Here is a 14,674-nt window from a genome sequence, read left to right as displayed (position 1 = left end):
CTCGAGGGCTCCAGCTCACCTTGCCTGACTTAAGCTTGCGCTGCTGCGGGAAGGGCCTGGTGTGCAGGCGGAAAAGCCCAGAAACTTCCATTCAGGAGACCCTCCCTCAGTGTGCCGGCTCATGAGACGAAGTCAAGGACTTCCCAGCCCTGGGCTAGCACTCTGGGCCATCCTGGCCCTTGGGCACTCTCCTTAGCTTGAGAATCTTCAATTCCAAACCTGTGGCTGTTTCGGTGACCCCTTCCCCCACAGACCCTGGGACCCGGGCCCCGAACCCATACCCCACCGGGGGCCAACAGGGATAGCCGCCGTGATGGGCCCCTGTGTACATGTGAATGCTGGTCACAGCCACTGTCGCACAGGGTCATGTACTTGAACATTGGCTTTAATAGTATCTGGTCTGTTTTTTTCTTTTTTCAGTTTGGCTTCTTTGTTTTACTGAAACTTAACAATCATACCCTAGAAATTAGGACTTAGTCCTGTCCAGGCCACGGTAGCAAGGGGTCTATTTTCGTGGCTTAACATAGCCCCTCAGGACCCCACCTTGCTACTTGAGGGATGAAGGGTGGTAGGAAAGGGGGGGATGCAGGGAAGGAGGTGGGGAAGGAGTGGTAGGGAGAAAGTAGGGGCCTAGCCCCCAGCCCCGCTTCCTCGGGTTTTGCCTGCCAGAAACAGGCATTAGATGGGCAGAACCTTCCAGACTTCTTCGTTCTCATGTGCCCGGTAGAAGAAGGGGATGCAGGACGTATTGCCCAGTCCAAGGTGATCCTGGGGTATTGGATCTCATGTAGCAGTTGGCATTCTCTGCTGGGCCGTGGGGGTCTCTGGAACAGTCTGGCTTTGGAGGGCCCCTCCCTTTACAGATCCCACATCATTTGCCAGGTTCACTTCGGGAAGGTCCTGGCCGTTGGCTGCTCCGAGCTCCTGGGGAGCTTACATACAATATGCTGAAAGAAATATTTTAGAATATAAAAAAAATCAACTAGAATAAAAAATTCACACATTAAAAGCAGAAACGGATGAAAGAAAATGGCTGGAATTAAAGAAAGTTGACTGAACTTAGGCAAGAAAAGACAATAGCAAAGTTTGCTCATAAATGTTGGATAAATTTCAAGGATTGCAAAGAAGAATGGGCTCAAATAAAAATTTAATAAAGAACCTGAGGAAAGAAAACAATAACCCAGAGGATGAAATGGCATAAAGATAAGAGTGAAAGGCTCTGAGGGAGACTTGTAAATGGAAGAAAGGCCGAGAAAGAATTAAAATTATACTCTCAGCATCCCCCAGAAACAAAAATAAAAATATTGATCAGATATAATATTTAAAATAACTGTCTAGTAAAACTGAACATTGGAAGTGCTCTTCCTGTAACTGGTAAAACTAACCTAAGGATCATACCCAAGAAAATTTTTGGATTTTGCTGATAGAGATGAATTCTTCAAGGGTCCCAAGCAAGAAGTTCCAATAACTTGTACAAGCAAAAGTAGTAATGGGGAGAAGAATTTCCAAACTGAAGATACAAAGTGAGCCAACAACAGAGCATAGTTTAAAACAAACAAACCAATAAAAAACTCAAGAAAAGACTGACCCAAGAATTTTAAACCTCGTCAAGTTTTCCTTCAAGTATTAAGGCTATTGAAAAAGTTTTCAGTCTGTGGTGAACTTAGGTATTTCTGCTCTATCGATGCTTTTTGAAGAATCTGTAAGAAGTTGAATTTCATCTAACCAAAGTATGACTGCAAAAGTCACATTTAAACGACTGTTAGCAGGCATTTGAAAATTCATTAATGTACCTTTGAGATTCAGACACACGAGTAAAAGGGTGGGTGACTAAGTTTAAAACGTTATTCATTTTGACAAGTAGAAATACTACAGATAATATATGGGATGTGGGGTGCGGGAGTTGAAGGAAAGTCGAGAAATAAATGAACTAGTGGGTATACAGACAAAAGATGGGCATACAAGGATAACAATTAAAACAAATAAACCAGGTTACAGATGATACATAAGAAAATGGAAATGAGACCATCAAAAAGGCTTAAGTCCAAAGGTAACCAAGGGAATACCAATATAAACTTCGTAAATATGAACTTTTTATAAATAAAAGATGATACTCATGTTACAGAGAAAGAAGCACGGAATATGTACTTTCCAAAGACATTAGCACAAAGATATACTTGGGGCAGCATGGTTCCTAAGAATAAATTTTGAGAAAAATCTTTGCCTATCAGTGTGATACTGCACAGTATATCTAGTATATTGCCACCTTAGCAAAAAAGGAGCTAGCCAATTTTTGTGTGCTTAGAATATCTCAAAGACACAGCATGGTTTCCTGCTGAAGAGAGAATCTCTAAGCATTTGTAATGGAGTGGAAAATAAATACAATGAATATAATTTTTTAACATTTATGTATCCAGTCTTTTAATTTTTTTACATTTATACATCTACCCTTTTGGTAAAAAGCAGTAGAATATAGAGTGGAAAACAGGAGAATAGGGAAAAAGCAAGAATGTCATTTCCTAAAATGAGTGGGTTACCGTGCCTAAAGTCTTTGTGCGAACACTGAAGTTTATGATGAACACCTCTTTTGTTCTGGTGTTTTGAATTTATGTATATGCCAGTCCAGGGGTGGCTATATGAACAACTGCCTATAAAAACACAGGACGATCGGTCTCTAATAAGTTTCCCTAGCAGACAATATTTGAAGCAGGTTGTCACAGCTGTTTGCCGGAGGAATCCAGTGTGCTTGTGGGACTCCATGTGCGAGGTCTCTTGGAGGTTTGGGACTGGTGCCCGCTGAACTTTGCCCTATGCACATTTGACCTTTGTGGATTTTCCTTAGTGTCCTTTCATCGTCACAAATCATAGCCCAGAACAGAACTATACACTGAGTCCAGTGGGTACTCACAGAATCATTAAATTGATACTGGTTTTTGGATCCCCTAACACAGAGCAATCCGTAAGGAAAAAAAATCAATCACTAGAAACTAGCCCTGCATAAGTCCAGAGATTGGAATTATACTTTGAGAAGCTGACTAAAGAGAGCAAACTAAACCCAGGAAAGCAGATGAAAAGAATTAAAGATGAGAATAAAGATAAATGAAATAACGAATAGAAGTACAATAGAATCAATAACCAGAAGTTCTTACTTTGAAAAGATCAACAGTTTTGATGAAATTTGAGCTAGACTGATGTACACCAAAAGAATGAGAACTCAAATTCCTAAACTCAAGTGAACCAAAGTGTACTAATACCAACTCTGCATCCATAAAAAGGATTACAAGGTAATACTGTGAACAGTTCTATGTCAACAGATTATGTTGTTCATACCAAAGTTTATAGTTCCTGCAAAGAAAACCAGATTGATTTTTATTCACTGACAAATATTGATAAAATAATTAAAACAAACTTTTACAAACTCTTCTAAAACATTGAAAAGGAGAGATCATTTCCCAACATCTCATGCTAATACTAAAAACCAGACAAGAACATCAAAGAAAATAACAGCTCAGTGTCCATTATTTCTAGAGATGTAAACATAAAATATTAGCAAACCAAATGCATCCAAAGCAAAAGGATTATACATCCTATTCATCTGTAGTTAATCCCAGGAATGCAAGGTTTTTTGCATACATGAAACTCAATCAATGAAGCCACCTTATTAATAAAATAGGGTTTAAAAACCATATGATCATCTCAATAAACTTTTTTTTAAAAGCGAGTAAGAAAATTCAAACCCATTCATGATGAAACAATCAACAAACTGGAAATAGAAGGGGACTTTCTCAAACTGGTAAAAGGAATCAATGAAAATCCAAAAGCTAAGATCATTGAAAATGGAGAAAGACTGAAACCTTTATTCCTAAGAATAGACAAAATACTAGGACGTACACTGTTAAATCACCATTCTGTGCAGCACTGCACTGGTGATTCTAGCTATAGCTAATAGGTGAAAAAAAATTTTAATAGTGTCCAGATTTGAAGGGAAGAAGTAAAACTGTCTCAGTTTGTGGATGGCATGAAAATTTAGTTCATCCAAGATGTGCATATGAATGTTCATAACAGTATTTTTAATGATAGCCAAAAAGTAGAAAGAGTCCAAGTATCCATCAGCTGATGGATGGATAAACAAAATGTTGCATATCCATACGGTGAATCATGATTGGTCATGAAAGGGAATGAAATAATGATACATCCTGCAACATGGATGAACATGAAAACGTGAAAGAAGTCAGGTACAAAAGTCAACATAGTTATTATTCTATTTATATGAAAGATCAAAAACAAGAAAATCTAGACTGTATGACAAAATAGTTGTCATGGCTGGGGGTAGAGATAATGGGGATTGACTGAAAATCACAAAAGAGTTTCCTTTTGGGTTCCTTTTGTATATATATGTTTCTTTTCTTGGGAAATATTAAGAAAAAGTAGTAGTAGTATAACATAATATTGTTTACTGTGATAAAATCCAGCATTATATATAAAACATATTTCTGCAGCACAGTCTAAATATATACAGGTAAAAAAACTAAACTGTTATTGAATTGCTTGATTAGGGGTGAGATATGAAGGGATGAGCAGAGGTGTCTCTGTTTCTTTTGAATCTTGTCCTATTTTGACCTCCAACAAGCATATGATATCCAGATCCATTAACACTAAGGCAGAGGTCTCCAGCTCACTCTTTTTGCAGTTTTCAGTGGGATGATCTGAAACACAAAAACAGGTTCTGGAATCAGTGGGGAGGCACGGAGATGGCTGTAGGAAGAAGGTCACTGGGGTTGGTATTGGGAACTAGTAGGCACCTTGAACCCTGTAGAGGTGAACTTGGGCTCCTGACATCCCCAGGATTCAGAACTACAGGCATTGAGGCATCTTTGCTGCCCTGTGCTGAGGGTGTTGTCTCTTGGCATGGAGTGGTTTTAAGTGTCTCATGGCTAGGTTGCCTTAAGGTAACTTTCCCCTGAAGAGTGAAACTGATGCAGAGGAAAGAGGAGGGCTCTAGGATTCTGAGTTGAGAGGCAGAATACCACATACTTGCACTGTGTGAGGAGCAGGGGTTGTGAAGGAGCAGAGGTGGACGTGGTGACCCTGTCCCCTCCACCCCTACCTTCAACACAGTTGAGTCATGACATCTCCTTATTAAAAATGGACAGCACCCTTGAGCGCTTCCCTTTTCCTGGCTAGTAATCGTTTTTCTTTCTAAAGCCACAACCAAACTTTGCCTGTGCCTTTAAATTTAGAAGAAAACTTAAGCTTGATAATGAAAGAACACAAATTGGCTTAAGTCACTATATTCTAAGATAAAAGGTTACAGAAGATGCCCCTTTAAAAAATGTAATAAAGCCAGTTATATTTAACTACTTTTGAAATTAGAAAACAAATAGAAGGAATGTAAGTAACTTGTAATCTAGTCCCCTTTAATCTCAAGTGAGCACTGCTTTAAAATTTCCTTTAGGTTTTGTGAATATTTACATTTTAATACATAATAGAATTCTATAGAATTCTCCACTTGATGAAAGATGTCATGAGGCTACCTGGACCCTGGCCAAGGCTTCATGGAGGCTGATGGCACTGGGGCTGGGAAACTCCTAATCAGGTCTCCTAAGGATCCACTGAGATAGAAAACTGGGCCAGGAGAGCAACTCTGCTTGCCTCAGAGAGTGCCCTGGAGCACTTCTGTCTCTTTTATGCATTGGATCGTGTCCCCCGCAAAGACATGTTCAAGTCCTAACCTCCAGTCCAATGGATGGGAACTTATTTATAAATAAGATTGTGAAAGGTCCTGTCAGTGAAGGTGAGGCCACCCTGAATCAGTGTGGCCCTTAACCCAATATGATGTGAGACCTTATAAGCAGAGGAAATTTGGACACAGGAGTAGAATCAGAAGAAGATGGAGACAGAGATTGAGTTGCAGATTATCAGCAAGCTGCCACCATAGAAAGTGTGTCCTATTGACACTTTGATCTTGGACTTTTAACCTCCCAAACCGAGAGACAACAAATTCCTGTTGTTTAAGCCAAAAAGACATTAGTATTTGTTAGAGCAGCCCTAGCAAGCTACAATAGTCTAACTTACTCTTTGCCCAGGAGAACTTAATCTGTGGCAGTCAGGGCCGCCCCACACCATTCACTCCTCTCAGTACTTAACTAATGAAACTTCCTGTTGACTTTAAGGGTGCTGGGTAGGCAAGGCTCAGTCATGCAGGACTGAGATGTGGAAGGAATCCAAGGATACTTTTAATAAAGAAGGCCCTGTGAATGTCACATGGCAGCCCTATAAGCGCTAGAATACTCTCCTCCAAATCAAGAAGACTTTGATCAGTGGTTAAAGCATAAACAGAGCAGAGCCTGTGGGAAAGATAATCATACAAAGTACAGCAAGAAAAGATGATTGCAGACACAAAACACTCAAAGCCCATGGTCCTGGTACTTCTTATGTAAACAAAATGTGAAAATAACAAGTCAGACCTCCATAAATATTTCCTTTCCTTTCTAGTATCTGACTGCTTTGCTCAGTCTGAAAAGTAGCAGGTGTAATATCACTGCTCCTGAGAACCTTTACCCATTGGATCCTTCCTTGGGTATTGTTACCTACCTGGATTGTCTACCTCCTCACTGCTGGTGGAGTCATACCAGTGATCTGCCACCCAAACTTCAAGAGCACAGACATCCACAGGAAAATTGTTAGAGTGGCACACCCATCCCTCCCTTCTCCAGTTGAGGCCTTGTTGGTCACCCCAAATCACCATGCTTTACCTTTCAACTCAGATTTTCCCTGGGCTCTGTGGAGTCAGGTCTTCAATAATACAATTCAAACAGTTGCAAATGAGAGGAGGTGAAGGAATCCCCTCTCAAGTTCTCACTTCCCCATTTGGCTGATCCATCACAACTCTCCCCTCCAATCTTATCATGCTGAAATTCTGACTCATATAAACGTGCTCTGTGTTATGTGAGTTCAATGAACAGACCCAGTGACAGACTCTAAGCAGATGCCCAGGAAAGTTTCTTGTGAGGTTGAACGTGTTTTCTCTACATTGTCTGTACCAAAGCGACTAGCAGAAAAGGCTAATGAGTTTTTGAAAAATTGCTACAACTGAAAATGTTCTACAGATGCCCTGGCTCTGTGGCTCTCAGGATTAAGAATTTAAATCATAGTTTTTGCAAACATTGGAGCACATACACGTTGAGGATCACATCACATGCAATCACATATAGACACACATACTCACATGCACAGGAGCCCATGCCACTTAAACAGAACCCAACTACTTAAGAAGCACAACCCTAGTTCTTGCCTTTCACCACATCCCAATAGTCATTTCCATCGGCAAACTGCAATTGAGGGCTGGGGAGGAACCTTTCTAGACCAAAGCAGGCAAGGAAGCCCCACCTTTCTAACCACACAGATTTTATCTAAGCATGTTGTGATCCTGAATCCATACCATTGTTGCTTACTCATATCATTGTTGCCACTTCTACTTATAGATAAACCACTGTGTGGACCAGAACTTGCTGTGTGGCACTTGCAGAAGGTTTTTTATCCTGTAGTTGATTTTAGGAAAATATTTAAGTTTGAGTGGTCAAGTCGCAGAAGTCTAGAAGCAGGGGAGGGGACGACTATGGAAAGACATGAGCTTTTCCTGGATGATGTGTACCTCAAGTATGTTTTGGTTGGCAATTACAGAATCACAATGAGAAAATATTGATGCTGAGGGCCATTCTCCCCTACAACATAACTGATGCTATCATTTGTAATTTCCCTCTTAAAACTCGGATTGGTTAGTAATAGAGTCCTGTTAAACACTGTCCCTACCAAGGAAATTGTATATATCATCTCCAGTGTACGTGGCCAGATTTCCATATGTGAATTGAATTGAAAAAGAAGGAAACCAAGAAAGCAGCAGTTCTATCTCAGATAAAGAAAGGCAGCCTTACCTTGGGAATACTTGGGGCCTCCTCTAATGCTCTAGCATGCAGAAGCTCCTCCATCAGGCCCTCGGGAGCAGCTAGGAGGACACAGGGTAACAGTATACTGGGGATGTTGCTTTTGGATAACTCAGGGCCCTATGCTTGATTTGGGCAAGGTTAAGTGATATGGAAGTGACCGGTTAGAAGCACAGAATAGCTGCTGTGTGATGAAAGAAAGATGGCAAAGTGAAGGAGTAGGAAAAATGGGTGGTGTTCCTTGACTTTGTAGCTAAGGATATCCCAAAGCAACATGAACTATTCAGTTCATTTTTCAATGCTATTTTTCAATGACAGATTCTTATCACTCCTCCTACCCATTTTAAAGCCCAACTAAAATGCTGCTATCTTCTTGATATGATCTAAGACCATCTCAGTCTATCTCCACATATGCTGACGCTGCATTTACCATGTGTTGTTTAGGATTTTGTCCTTGCAGGTACCAAGCATTTTAATTTCCTTCCAAATTTAAGAAAAGATTGTTTTAGAGACATTTTTATTGATAATCTTTTCTTGTAGGACTGGATTTAATTCTAGGCCAAGTGCTCTGTAGTATCAATTCACTAATCCTTTTTCATGAATATAATCAATTATAGGAGATTTGCAGGTACTCTGATCTTACCATTTAAAGGTAACCACAATAGGGCAGTGTGACGGTGGCTCAGTGGGAGAATTCTCACCTGCCATGCTGGAGACCTGGGTTTGATTCCCTGTGCCTACCCAAGCAAAAAAGAAAAAAGATATACATTGGAAGTATGGATTAAGAAATATATATATATAGCTGTTGCAAGAGACTCATCTTGGACTCCAGGATGCAAAGAGATTGAAAGTGAAAAGGTGGAAAAATATGTTCTATGCAAGCTAGTAACCTAAAGAGAGCAGGAGTAGCTATACTAATATCAGACAAGATAATCTTTAAATGTAAAGAATCATAAAAGACAAAGAAAAATGCTGCATATTAATAAAAGCGACAATTCACCAAGAAGAATTAACAATATAAATGTTTATCTCACAAGAAGCTCTAGAGTACATGAGGCAAACATTGGCAAAACTGAAGGAAGCAACAGACACTGCAACAACAATTGTGGGAGACATTTATACACTAATCTCTTCTATAGATACAACAACCATCAGAGAATCACCAACAAAACAGAGAACTTAAACAATTTAATAAATAAATTAGATGTTACAGACATATATAGATTGCTATGCACCAGAACACCAGAATATGCATTCTTCTCTAGTGTTCATGGAAAGTTTTCCAGGATAAATCATCTCCTGGGCCACAAAATAGGTCTTTATAAATTTTAAAAGACTGAAATTACTCAAAGCACTTTCTCCAATCACAATGGAATGAAGCTGGAAATGAATAACCACCAATGAAGCAGAACTTTCACAAATACATGGAGATTAAATAACACACTCTTTATCACTGTGTCAAAGAAGAAATTGCTAGAGAAATTGGTAACTATCTGGAGATGAACAAAAATGAGAACATGAGCTACCAGAACATAAGAGATGTGGCATAAGCAGTGTTGAGAGGGAAATATATTGCACTAAATGGGTATATTAAAAGACAAGATGGAGGAAAATCAAGAATTTAACTGTTCACCTAGGGGAACTAGAGAAAGAACAGCAAAGTGACCCAAAAGCAAATAGAAAAAGAGAAATAACAAAAATTAAAGTAGAATTAAATCCATCAGCGAGCAAAAGAACAATAGAAAGAATCGAAGAAAGCAACAGTTGGTTCTTTGAGAAAATCAGTAAATTCGATAGACTCCTAGCTAGGGTAACAAACAGAAAAGAGAGGAGATGCAAACAAACAAAATCAGAAATGAGAGGGGGGTTGTTACCATGGACCCTGAAGAAATAACAAAAATAGTAAGTGGATACTATGAACTACTATGCACCTGCAAACTAGACAACTTAAATGAAATGAACAAATTCCTAGAAACACATGAACAAGCTACACTGACTTGAGAAGAAATAGAAGATCTCAACAAACCAATCACAAGTAGAGATTCAATCAGTCCTCAAAAATCTTCCTAGAAAGAAAAGCCTAGGACCAGATGGCTTCACAGGGAATTTTAACAAATGTTCCAAAAAAGAAGTAATAGAAATCCTGCTCAAATTCTTCCAAAAATTTGAGAAAAAAGAATACTACCTGACTCATTTTGTAAAGCTACATCTCTCTAATAACAAAACCAGGTAAACATGCTATAAAAAGGGATACTACAGGCCAATCTCCCTAATGAATATAGATGCAGAAATTCTCCACAAAGTATTAGCAAATCTAATCGAATAACACATTAAAAGAATTATATACTTGACACGAGCATTATACCAGGAATGCAAGGGTGGTTCAACACAAGACCAACAATCAATAAAATAAAGCACATTATCAAATTGAAAGGGAAAAATCTCATGATCATATCAATTGATGCTTGTCATGGTTAGGGACAGGTGTCAACTTGGCCAAGTTGTGGTACTTGTTCATCTGATTGGGCAGGTGCTGGCCTGTCTGTTGCAATGAGGACATTTCATAGGATTAGGTCATGATCACGTCAGCTACATCCACAGCTGATTCCATTTGTAATCAGCCAAAGGGGAGTGTCTTCTGCAATTAGTGATGCTAAATCCAATCATGGGAAGCCTTTTAAGGAGGACTCAGAGGAGACAGGTTGCATTCCTGCTTTGGCTGGTGAGCCTCTCCTGTGGAGTTCATCCAGGCCATCCATTGGAGTCGTCGGCTTCGCAGCCTGCCCTGTGGATTTTGGACTCTGCATTCCTATGGTCACGTGAAACACTTTCATAAATTTTATATTTGCAAGTGTTCCCTGTTGATTCTGTTTCTGTAGAGAACCCTAACTAATACAATGCTGAAAAAGAACTTGAAAAAATTCAACATCCTTTTCTGATAAAGCATTTCCAAAGGTAGGAATCAAAAGAAATTTCCTCAATATGCTAAAGGGTATATGTGAGAATCCCAAAGCCAGCATTGTGCTCCCTGGTGAGAGACTGTAAGCCTTCCCCCTAAGATCAGGAATGAGACAAAGATCCCCTCTGTCACCACTGTTATTCAGCATTGTACTAGAGGTTGTAGAAAGAGCAATCAGAAAGGAAAAAACAATAAAAGGCATCCAGATTGGAAAAGAAGAAGTATAACTTTCATTATTTGCAGTATAACTAATACTGTACTTGGAAAATCCTGGGAAATCTATGACACGGCTTCTTGAGGTAATAAATTCAACAAAGTGCTGGGATGTAAGATGAATGTGCAAAAATCTGTAATGTTTCTATATACAAGCAATGACCTACCTGAGGAGACAGTTAAAAAAAATTTCCATTCAGATAGCAACTAAAATATTCAAGTATCAAGGAATAAATTTAACTAGAAATGTAAAGGACCTGAACACAGAAAACTACTTGACATTGCTAAAAGAAATTAAAGATTTAAATAGGTAGAATGACATTTCCTGTTCAGGTATAGGAAGGTTAAATGTAGTTAAGATTTCATTTCTACCCAAATTGATCTATAGGTTCAATGCAATACCAATAAAAATTCCAGCATTCTACTCTGAAGATTTGGGAAATCTAGTGATCAGATTCATTTGGAAGGGAAGGAGATATCAAATAGCTAAAAATATCCTAAAAAAAAGAACCAAGTGGTAAGATTAACACTTCCTGATTTTAAAGCTTATTATAAAGCCACAGTAGTCAAAACAACATTGTGCTGGCATAAAGATAGAAGTATTGACAATGGAATCAAATTGAGAGTGTGGAAATAGAGCACCAAATCTACAGTCAACTGATCTTCAACATAGCCCCCAAAACCCCTGAACTGGGACAAAATAGTCCTTTTAATAAATGGGCATAGAAGAACTGATTATTAATAGTCAAAAGGATGAAAGAGGACCTTAACCTTATACCCTATACAAAAATTAGCTCAAAGTGGATGAAAGACCTAAATATAAGAGCCATAAAACAGCTAGAAGAAAATACAGGGAGTATCTTCAAGACCCAGTAATAGGAAATAGCATCCACAACTTTCACCGAAAGCACAAGCAATGAAAGAAGAAAGAGATGAATGGAAATGCCTCAAAATCAAATGATTTTGTGCCTCAAAAGACTTTGTCAAAAAGGTGGAGAGGCAGCCAACTCAATGGGAGAAAATATTTGGAAATCACATATCAAATGAAGGTTTGATATCCAGTATATATAAAGAAATCATACGATGTAACAACACAAGAACAAACAACCCAGTTATAAAATAGGCTAAAGATATGAACAGACATTTTTCTGAAGAGCAAATGCAGATGACTGAAAAGCACAAGAAGAGATGCTTCTTTTCATTATTTACAAGGGAAATGCAGATCATGATTCCAATGAGATACCACCACACACCTATGAGAATGGCTGCTATTGAAGAGGAAACTGTAAATGTTGGAGAGGATGTGGAGAAATGGGAACACTTATGCAGGACTGGTGGGATTGTATAATGGTCCAGCTGCTTTGGAAGACAGTTTGGCGGTTCCTTAGAAAACTAAATATCGAGTTGTCCTATGATCCAGCAATCCTACTTCTCAGCATATACCCAGAAGAGCTGAAAGCAGTGACACAGACAGAAATTTGCACTCCAGTGTTTATACCAGCATTATTCACAATTGCCAAAAGTTGGAAACAATACAAATGCCCATCAAGAGGCGAGTGGATAAATACAATGTGATATATACATAGGATGGGATGTTTTGCAGAAGTAAGATGAAATGTGGTCCTGAAGCATATGACAATATGGTTGAAACTTGAGGACACGGTGCTGAGTGAAAGAAGGCAGACACAAAAGGATCGATACTATATGATTTCGTTTTTACATCCTTGGTAAAGTTAAAAACAGAGGCTTTAATAGAGGATGTATGGGATCTAGAGATACATGGAAACTAGAGATGGGTGAATAGTTAGCTAATATGGTTAAACTTAAATGTAAGCATCTGGATACAAGTGAAGGCAGTTCATTAGTGGATCTGTAAGTAATATTGCCATATTGCAAGTGAACGTGATTGAATGGCGTAGTATAGAGCCATGCATCCCACCGATTAATACTGTAAATATAAATAAGTTCTTGTATGAACTACTTCAAAGGTATGAATCTTGTACAAAGCGTAAATAATATTGGGGTACAGGGGGAAACTAGTATTGTGTGCTATGAGTTAATGTTTAACTGGAAGACACGAACAGTACCACAGCAATACCAGGGGTACATAATTGGGTGGAAGGATGAGAGTTATAGGAAACTTTGCATTTTCTATTTGGTGAGAGTGTGTCTATTGGTTATTTTTCTCTTGGGGGCAATGAAAGTTGTCTAAAATTGAGTGTTGATGCTTATACTACTAAGTGGGGATAATGTGAGACATGGGCTATGGACTTTGGACATTATGCCTGATGCCCAATGGATGGAGGTGGCTGAAGGATACACTGAGAAGTAGAATGGCAAGCTGTCGTGTATACGTATGATGGACTATTGTGCTGCTATGGAAAGGAACGAAGTTGTGAAGCATGCAGTGAGGTAAGTGAACCTGGGGGACATTATGTGATGCAGAATAAGCCAGAAACAAAATAGCACCTATTTTATGGTCTCATTTAGAAAATACTTATATGAAAATTGGGGCTGAGATTGTAAGCTCCTATAGCGATCACCTTTAGTTCAGACTTGTAATTGTTATTTCTAGATTTTGAAAGATTGTGCTGTATTTGTATAACCTGGAATTTCCCTGGAACTTTGGGAACCTGGGTTACTTAAGACTCAGAGTAGTAGTTCTGAAGTTTTGCAGGTCAGCATTGCCACATGAAGTAACTATTAAGGAAATTAAAAAACAGATCAGGCCTAAGAATGAAGCAGGTCACATCCTGATTAATGTCATTCAGAATACAGGGGTAAGGAAGACTTTGTTTGTGTTTAGAACTTCATCTACTCTCTGAGACCAAAGGAAGAAAGGTTTATTTTGTCCAGAATCAAAGTTTTCAGTAGTGTATAATCTAACTCAACCTCTGTCTGGATAGATCATTTCAACAACCCAAACACAGGGAGCCCAGAGTGGGAGTGAGGGCCTGTCATTCTGTATCACTTAACGTAATGCCCCAGTACATCCCAGAGTATGCTAAGGAGATAATAAAAAGCATTGGCAAAATCCCTTGATGGATGGGAGAAAAAAATTGGACCTATTAAACTTTTCCACCAGGGAACCCCCTGATACAGAGTCAAACATTAGGGACTCCCAAGTCAATAGGCCAAACCCTTGATCTTGAAACATGCTTTTGTGAAGCTTATTTATGTAGCAGAAAAGCTAAGCCTACCAATAATTATGTCCAAGTGTTGCTTCCAGAGGCTCTCTTTTGGGGGTCAAATGTGGTCATTCTCTCTTTCTCTAGGCCAAACTCTGCAAGTTAAATCATTAACCTCTTCCTTACATGGGATATGACATCCAGGGCTGAAAGTCTCCCCGGCAATGTGGGTTGTGAGTCCCCAGGATGAGCCTGACCCTGGCATGGTGGGATTGACAGTGCCTTCCTGACCAAAAGGAAGAAAAGAATTGTAACAAAACAAGGTTTTGATGGCTGAGAGAGTTCAAATAGAGTTGAGAGGCTGTTCTGGAGGCTACTGTTACGCGTTTCAGTTCAATATTGCTATTAACTGTGGTGTGCCAAACCCAACC

The 14,674-nt window shown here is 39.1% G+C and overlaps 1 long non-coding RNA gene across 3 annotated transcripts in view; it reads left to right on the top strand.

Annotated features, from left to right (window-relative positions):
• Positions 1-6: 6 nt before the first annotated feature.
• Positions 7-14,674, top strand: part of LOC143683787 (uncharacterized) — a 62,027-nt gene continuing 47,359 nt past the window's right edge. For all 3 annotated transcript variants that reach the window (XR_013175651.1, XR_013175652.1, XR_013175650.1), the window contains exon 1: positions 7-13,527. This is a non-coding gene — a long non-coding RNA (uncharacterized LOC143683787). The remainder of the gene's footprint in view (positions 13,528-14,674) is intronic.

The sequence above is a fragment of the Tamandua tetradactyla genome, chromosome 5 (assembly GCF_023851605.1).
Source record: "Tamandua tetradactyla isolate mTamTet1 chromosome 5, mTamTet1.pri, whole genome shotgun sequence".
NCBI lineage: Eukaryota > Metazoa > Chordata > Mammalia > Pilosa > Myrmecophagidae > Tamandua > Tamandua tetradactyla.
Note: the sequence above shows the minus strand (reverse complement) of the source record. Positions and strands in the feature narration are given on the sequence as shown.